Genomic DNA, 8,699 nt, shown 5'->3' on the forward strand with positions numbered 1-8,699 from the left:
ATGGTATTTAACATCAGTCAGATTAAATAAATGCTTTTGAATTCTGGTGCTGGAGGAGACTCTTGAGAGTCCCATGGACTGCAAGAAGATCAAACCTCTCCATTCTGAAGGAAATCAGCCCTGAGTTGCTCACTGGAAGGACAGATACTGAAGCTGAGACTCCAATACTTTGGCCACCTCATGAGAAGAGAAGACTCCATGGAAAAGACCCTGATGTTGGGAAAGATGGAGGGCACAAGGAGAAGGGGGCGACAGAGGACGAGATGGTTGGATAGTGTTCTCGAAGCTACCAGCATGAGTTTGACCAAACTGTGGGAGGCAGTGGAAGACAGAAGTGCCTGGTGTGCTCTGGTCCATGGGGTCACAAAGAGTTGGACACGACTAAGCGACTAAACAACAACAACAACAGATTAAATAAAATAAACAAGGAATATTCGGTGTTATGTTGGAGGGCATGCCAGGAAACCAGGAACTAAGTTCACATGTGGTGGGGGTGTAAATACGTACAATTTTTTGGTAAAGGATGTTTTAGGAGATAACAGAAATCACTGGGTTAAAGCTGACGAAAGCCCAGAAGTAGTGTTATTATCAATTTACAATGGGGGAGAAGGTTTGCAGGCTATGAAGGGCTTGCTCACAAATTTATTGACAGCTGCACGAGTTATTATAGCTAGGAAGTGAAAGGGGCAAGAGGAATATAAAATGGAAGACTGGTATATAAATAGGTGTCGGATATAGCCATTAATGATAAATTAACATGTGCCATTAAGGTAAGACAGGGAATTTGCAGGAGAAATGATTTTGAGGAGATATGGAAGGTGTTTGTAGAATTTGTACTGTTAAAATGGAAAGGGGGTCAAACCATCTTAAGAGGTGTTGAAATTTTGGGTGGTTGGATAGTTACAATGGAATGGTCTCGGTGGTGGGGGGCACATTTTTATTCTTATTTATTTATGACTATTACTTGTTTTCCTAAAAAAATAAAGTAATAATAATAATAATATCAATAATAAAGAAACAGTTGGTCATTGCTCTGGGGAAACAGGAAGTTTTGCCTTCTCCCCTCTCTATTTTTGAAGGGCTGCATGAGCACTCGTATGGATAGGCAACATTCTTAGAAATGCACAACTCTGTTAAAAACAGCTCCAAAACTGCTCAAATACATGTGTTTATTTTCTCTCCAATAAGCACTTCAGATTGTCACACCAAAACGTACACATGCCTATTTAGGGAGCAACAGGTTTGTTCAGCTGGCTAAAAAAATTGGCTAAATCTGAGAAAGAAAAGAGTTTGACAATAATAACCACAAACGTTTCAGAGACTATCTCCAAGCCTGAAAGGCTATAATCCATACATACTCCAGCATAATAAAAGGCCTCTTCTCATTTATTAAAACCACTGGTTTTTTTTTTTTAAATCACAGAATTGCATCCATCTTCCCTACTTCCCATTATGTTTCCAATGTCTGCTACATATTTGTTGTTTCTCTGTGGTGTATCAGTCCCTTAAGGCTGATGTTTTGGAATAATTTCTCTTTATTGCTGCAGGCAGACAAGACCCACCCCTGCCACACACAATATTTCTCCTGACTAGACTTACTGCATCCTGGCTTTTCTATGTGCTTTTAGAAATGACAGCTTGCATGATTAGTTTTACTCTTTTATTAGCGTTAAACTATTTTAAAACGAGCCTGTTGTTAGTGTGCTGTTTATGAAAGTTTGTGTCAATTAACATCTATTCACACATTTTTAATAAGTAGCCTACTTCTTTTTGATACAATGGCACCTACTCCCCCTTCTTTTTGACTTATTTATATTATTTACCTCTCTAGAGATATCTAGAGAGATATCTCTAGATTTGTCTGGTAGGGCAAGAAGCCCAGAATAAAATTTAAGATACTTACTGATGCAAAGGAAAGAGGTGGATTTGCCCTGCCGGACCTTAAATTGTACTATGAATCAGCAGCTTTTTGCTGGTTGAAAGAATGACTGCTTCTTGAGAACACAGACACTTTGGACTTAGAAGGTTTTGATAATGTTTTTGGGTGGCATGCATATCTGTGGTATGACAAGGTTAAAGCACATAAGGCATTTAAAAACCATATTGTCAGAAGAGCATTGTTTAATGTCTGGACAAGATATAAAGACTTACTTGAAAATAAAACCCCAAGGTGGCTATCACCTATGGAAGCGAAGGCTCTGAAAAAACTCAATATGAAGGCCAACTGGCCAAAATATTGGGAGATTTTGGAACAGGAGGGTGACAAATTGAAATTGCAGAGTTTTGAGAAACTAAAGGATAAAGTGCGAGATTGGCTTCATTATTTTCAAATAAGGGAGGCTTACAATCTAGATTAAAAAATTGGCTTCCAGGTGGAAAAAGTCAAAATTAGAAACAGAATTGTTAGAACCCAAAGCTAAGATACTATCAAGAATGTATAACTTGCTGTTGAAATGGAATACTGAGGATGAAACGGTAAAATCTGCTATGATAAAATGGGCACAAGATATCGGACATGACATTATGTTTGCTGACTGGGAACAGTTGTGGACCACAGGTATGAAATTTACGGCATGTAATGCCTTAAGAGAGAATATTATGAAAATGATATACAGGTGGTACATGACTCCAGTCAAGCTTGCAAAAATCTATCATTTGCCTGATAATAAATGTTGGAAATGTAAAGAGACTGAAGGTACATTCTTTCACCTTTGGTGGACGTGCCCAAGGATTAAGGCTTTCTGGGAGATGATCTATAATGAAATGAAAAAGGTATTTAAATATACTTTCCTGAAGAAACCAGAGGCCTTTCTCCTGGGCATGGTCGGCCAATTGGTGCCAAAGAAGGATAGAACTTTTTTTATGTACGCTACAGCAGCAGCAAGAATACTTATTGCAAAGCATTGGAAGACACAAGACCTACCCACCTTGGAAGATTGGCAGATGCAAGTAATGGACTTCATGGAATTGGCGGAAATGACTGGCAGAATCCGAGACCAGGGAGAAGAGTCGGTGGAAGAAGATTGGAAGAAATTTAAAATCTATTTAGAGAAACACTGTAAAATTACTGAATGTTAATGACGTTGGAATGAAACGAAGTGGTTCTAGTAATAAGGCAAACTAAGAATATACAAGAATGGATTGATATTAGATGAAAATTTTAAATTATAATACGTCAGGATAAATAATTAAAGGTAAACTAAGAGGGTATGGATTTGCTGAACAAATTTTTAAATGGAATACAAAAAAGGGAGGTGTGAGGAAGTCATGAAAATAAGTTAATGAGTGGTAAGATACTAGAAAGAGGGATTTTTATTTTTTATTTTTATGTTTAATTTTGTATTTTCCTGTGTTTTTCTTTATTGTTTTGTAACCCCTTTTCTTTTTTGTTAAAACTTAATAAATATTATTTTTTTAAAATATTTAAATTATTTACAAAAACAGATGTCTTTCCAGTCCTGTTTCTGAATCTTGTACTCTTAACATGCAGCAAAAATTGCTCCATCTTTCAGCAAATGCAACATTCTGTGATATCCTCAGGGTAGGTGGGTTACCACAAGGCAAGACACAGCGATAACAGCAAGAACCTTTATTCACCTACATAACTGGGAAACAGGGACAAGGAACTGCTTATATACGTTCCTGAAAGCCTGTGCCACTCCCACTCCCAACGTAATTGGCTGTCTAAACTTCCAAGCTGCGAATCACGACTCAGAGTTCAAGGTCCAATGGCAGAGGCCCAAATCCTGAAATGTTCTGTGATTGGACATTATGTATCGAATCAGAACACAGGAGCTCAGAAGCCTTAGTCCAAACTCAATCTCAGGCAAACACAAACCACTAAATACGTAACAACCTCCCTTCTCTCTTTTGAACTAGTTCAGCTAATTTACCCATATCAGCCAAATCCATACAACTTATTAACCACTCCCACCTCTCTTGGAGCTTGTTGACACTTCCATTTTCTAGCCCACCAGCTTAGCAGCTACCAGCAGCACATATCCTAATGGCTTCAGATTCTTAACCAATTCATTCTCAATGACATTAAACAGAATCAACACTGGGGTAAGTCTCAGAGTAACCCTTATTAGATCAGAGACAGCCTGTACTATTTGCCTGCAATAATTAGTTACGATTGGACATTTCCACCATATATGGAGCAAACGTGCATTTCCTGCTGGGCATTTCCAGCATGTAAAATCTGTTCTGTTCAGAACTGCAGGCTTTAAGTACTGCCTCAACATTCATTATATCACGCTCCCCTAATTGACAAACTTAGCAACTCAGCCAGACTTCACATCTTTTTCTATCATTGATCTGAGATAGTCCATCTCAGATAACATTTAGTTTTATCAAATTCCAGACCCTGAAAGGGGTGTCATGGTTGCATGCAAGAAGCACAGGATTGTGCGTAAGCTGCACAATTCATAACAGTTGTCTCCTGCAGCCTCGCTGTTGACTCTTTGCTTGGATATACAGAAGCACCTGCAGGAACTACTGAACTCTGGGAGTTGTAGTTTTTAAAATGAAACATCACACATGCCTCCATTTCTTTCCCAAATCATGTTGTAAGGCTGTCTTGCTCTCTCGCTCTCTCTCTCGCTCTCGCTCGCTCTCTCTCTCTCTCTGTGTGTGTGTGTGTGTGTGTGTGTGTGTGTGTTTTCTAGAATCTAGATAACAGAAGAGCCTGAACTTATTAAAACTGCCCAGCTTCTGGGCAACTTAATTTAGAAAGTGCATTTTATTCTTGTGCTTGCATGCAGCTTCCTGGATTCAATGGATATAGCTGGAGTGGGTCTGTGAGGGCAGCTGAACTAAAATGACCACTGCTGGAACTTGGGCTTTGCACAAACTTCTCCCCCTCCGCATACACTCCCCCTGTCTTCTTGGAAATTCAAGCCAGCAAGTTGCTGACAGAAAATGACTAGCTGTAGAATGGGTTGTAATAACTTCCACTGTAGTGTTTTGAATTACTTTTTAATAGACCCGAGGCTCAAATTACACATAGATGTTTTTTTTTCTTTTTCTTTAGGGGAATGCAGTCACAGGGAGTGGAGAAGTTGATTAAGGCAGTGGCATTAGGAGAGCAGGCGCTTAGCAATTTCCTCCCCCCTCCCCAAACATGCCTCAAAATTGCCATTGGGGGTCAATTTGACTATGAAAAATCACAGGTACAAACTGATTTCTCAGTAGTGGGGAGTGAGGGAGGCGATAGGAATTGCAAAATGACTCTCATGGTTAATCGCCTCCCTCCATTAACATTATAGTGGTACCTCAGATTACATACGCTTCAGGTTTCAGACTCCGCTAACCCAGAAATAGTGCTTCAGGTTAAGAACTTTGCTTCAGGATGAAAACAGAAATCATGCTCCAGCGGCGTGGCGGCAGCAGGAGGCCCCATTAGCTAAAGTGGTGCTTCAGGTTAAGAACCGTTTCAGGTTAAGAACGGACCTCTGGAACAAATTAAGTACTTAACTTGAGGTACCACTGTACTGCTAAAATCAAAGTCACACAATCCTTTTTTTTTTTTAAGGAAGATTAGATATGAATACTTAGCTATGCTGCATTAGTCTTAGGCTAATGTCTCCCCACCCTGCATCCCCACCTCAAAATATGAGTATTATACACAATAAATTGCTGCTGTAGACCACTCTTTTTCTCAGTCACACAGGCAAACACAACTCTCTCTAATACGGCCATCAGAATAAGATCCACTATTTGACTATTGATTCGAAACCCTAAAATGTATTTTATACAATTGACTTTTTATTTCTATTCTTTGTATATCGTATTGTTGTTTTATTGCTCTGGCCGATAGCTGACGCAAATAAAGATTCATTCCTTCATTCATTCATTCTCTAATACGGTGTAATAATGATAGATGTATTTTCATTTACACCGGCAGGGCTTTTTTTTAAAAAAAAAGGATAACACATTTTTCAAAGGAAACAAAGACTGTTTAATACTAATTTGTATAGAGATATTACTCTTCTCTAGATTATGGCTAAATGGCAATGTTAACAATATTGATTTGTCTTAATATTTAAACCAACATGCTTTCCCCCCCTTTTAAATGTATTTTTGCATATTTATTATATGTTTTTGTAGTTATATATTAACAACGGGACCATGATTTTGATGATGGTGAAGACGACAGTGAGGATGATTTTGTTATTTCATTTCTGAGTCACTTCCCATGAGACAGTTTAAAGCAACAGAACATACATAAAATCAATTAAATCCAGCATAATTGGATTTGTCTTCACCCAGGCCTTTGGTTGAATGGATGCCTTTCCTCCTCCTACACGACAGCAATGAAAATTACTTCTGAGTAGGCATGCATAGGATTGCACTGCCATGCTAATATTAATGGCTTTGCTACTAAGTTTACTAATAACATTGTTCTGTCACTCGTCAAAAATAACAATAACAACAACCACACTTTCCACAGCAAATAAAAAGCAAACCAATGCAAAAATCCAGGATTTTAAAGAAATCCAGAAATAAAAAGACCTGTGTTAGAAAGAGTGTAAATTCCTGCCGCTGTTTCTGCCTTGTGTTTGGGCGGTGAGACACTCGCACTGGTGCCCAAACACAGAAACCTTAAAATCATTAATTTTTGCACTGTTTTCCTGTCAAAGATTGGAATCAAAATAAATCTCATCTCCAGATTCTGGATAATATTCAACTATGTTTTTATTCATAATAGTAGACCCACTGAAATGAGTGAATGTGACTAAGTTAGGCCCGTTAATTTAAATGGGTCTTCTCTGAGTTAAACAGCTGAAAACCACCTTCTGTCTTAACTTTTTAAGTTAACCAGCAAAGCCGCCTTTTCCTACAGCAGCACATCGGCTGCTGCAAATCCATTCAGAAGCAGTAAAGTAAAAGCCCTACACTTGTGGTGAGGTCAGGGGAGTAAAACCAAAACCACTTGCCTTTTACGTAGGTCAGAGCTGTCCAGACTTTTCATGTCGGTGGCACACTTTTTAGACATGCATCATTTCGTGACACAGTGATTCAGTTTTGCACCATTTCGCCACGCAGTAATTCAGTCTTACTAGCAAACTGGAGGTTAAACTAACCCCTTTGGGGAGCGTTCGTGCAACACACCTACACACTGCAGCCGACACACTAATGTGTCACGACACACAGTTTGGAAAGCTCTGATGTAGGTGGATCATCATAGTAAAAAAGGTAAAAGGACCCCTGGATGGTTAAGTCCAGTCAAAGGTGACTATGGGTTTGCGGAGCTCATCTCGCTTTCAGGCCAAGGGAGCCGGCGTTTCTCCACAGACAACTTTCTGAGTCATGTGGCCAGCATGACTGAACTGCTTCTGGTGCAACGGGACTCCTTGACGGAAACCAGAGCGCATGGAAACGGCGTTTACCTTCCCTCCGCAGCAGTACCTGTTTATCTACTTGCTCTGGCATGCCTTCGAACTGCTAGGTTGGCAGAAGCTGGGACAAAGCAACAAGAGCTCACCCCATCGTGGGGATTCGAACCACCAACCTTCTGATCGGCAAGCCCAAGAGGCTCAGTGGTTTAGACCACAGTGCCACCCACATCCCTTAGTAGCGCAGGAGTGAGGAACTTGTCACCCTCTAACTGCCATTGAACCACAACTCCCACCATCCCTGACCATCATCCATGCTGGCTGGTGCTGAGGGAAGCTGTAGTTCACCCAATGTCTGTAGCGCCACAGATTCCCCATCCCTGTGTGTGAGCATTTCGTTCATGGAAAACTGAGGGAACTCTGTCCCGAAAACTAGGTAAAAGGTAAAGGTACCCCTGCCCGTACGGGCCAGTCTTGACAGACTCTGGGGTTGTGCGCCCATCTCACTTAAGAGGCCAGGGGCCAGCGCTGTCCGGAGACACTTCTGGGTCACGTGGCCAGCGTGACATCGCTGCTCTGGCCAGAGCCAGAGCCAGAGCCGCACACGGAAACGCCGTTTACCTTCCCGCTGGTAAGCGGTCCCTATTTATCTATTTGCACCCAGAGGTGCTTTCGAACTGCTAGGTTGGCAGGCGCTGGGACCAAGCAGCGGGAGCGCACCCCGCCGCAGGGATTCGAACCGCCGACCTTTCGATCGGCAAGCCCTAGGCGCTGAGGCTTTAACCCACAGCGCCACCTGCGTCCCGAAAACTAGCCTGAAGTAAATAAAACCTAGTAAGCAGCAACACACAGCAAGTGGTCTTCATCAAGTCCCTTCTGTCACAGAAGGATCACCTCAGAATGGGCATCTCCTTGTCAGCGTATACAGCCGGGTCTCTAAGCAAATCACAGGCTGCTCAACGGCCATCTTGTGCGTCCAAAGTGGTTCAAAAAGCCAACTGCCCTAACCTTCTTGGAATGGAATTTATTCAAATGAGCCTGGCAGGGACTGCGCTGGCATTTATCCTTAGATCTATTGAAGTGCAGAAGGAAACATCGTGTTCTGCAAAGCACCCAACCTTTCCCTCATTGCTCTGGGTTAACAGACAAGGGTCATAATCTTAACATGTCAACTCAACCTGCTGAAAAATGCCTCCACATTAGCGAAGCATCACAGTGGTCTGCAGCATTTAAATCACTAAAGGTATTTTCCTGGTAAACCCAGAGAAATTGACACAACGTGCATAATTCCGGGTTGTGCCCGTCCAAATTCTGGCAACTGTTTTCTGTACTGATTGAAGTTCATCCCTAATATTGGGAAAT

The 8,699-nt window shown here is 41.1% G+C and overlaps 1 protein-coding gene across 1 annotated transcript in view; it reads right to left on the reverse strand.

Annotated features, from left to right (window-relative positions):
* The window catches only part of RAB27B (RAB27B, member RAS oncogene family), a 123,573-nt gene extending 115,231 nt beyond the window's left edge, over nt 1–8,342 (reverse strand). The window contains exon 1 of the mRNA XM_079995131.1: nt 8,232–8,342. The gene's annotated coding sequence lies outside the window, so the exon portion shown is untranslated. The remainder of the gene's footprint in view (nt 1–8,231) is intronic.
* Nucleotides 8,343–8,699: the final 357 nt, after the last annotated feature.

The sequence above is a fragment of the Podarcis cretensis genome (genome assembly GCF_951804945.1).
Source record: "Podarcis cretensis genome assembly, chromosome: 11".
In the NCBI taxonomy this organism is placed as follows: domain Eukaryota; kingdom Metazoa; phylum Chordata; class Lepidosauria; order Squamata; family Lacertidae; genus Podarcis; species Podarcis cretensis.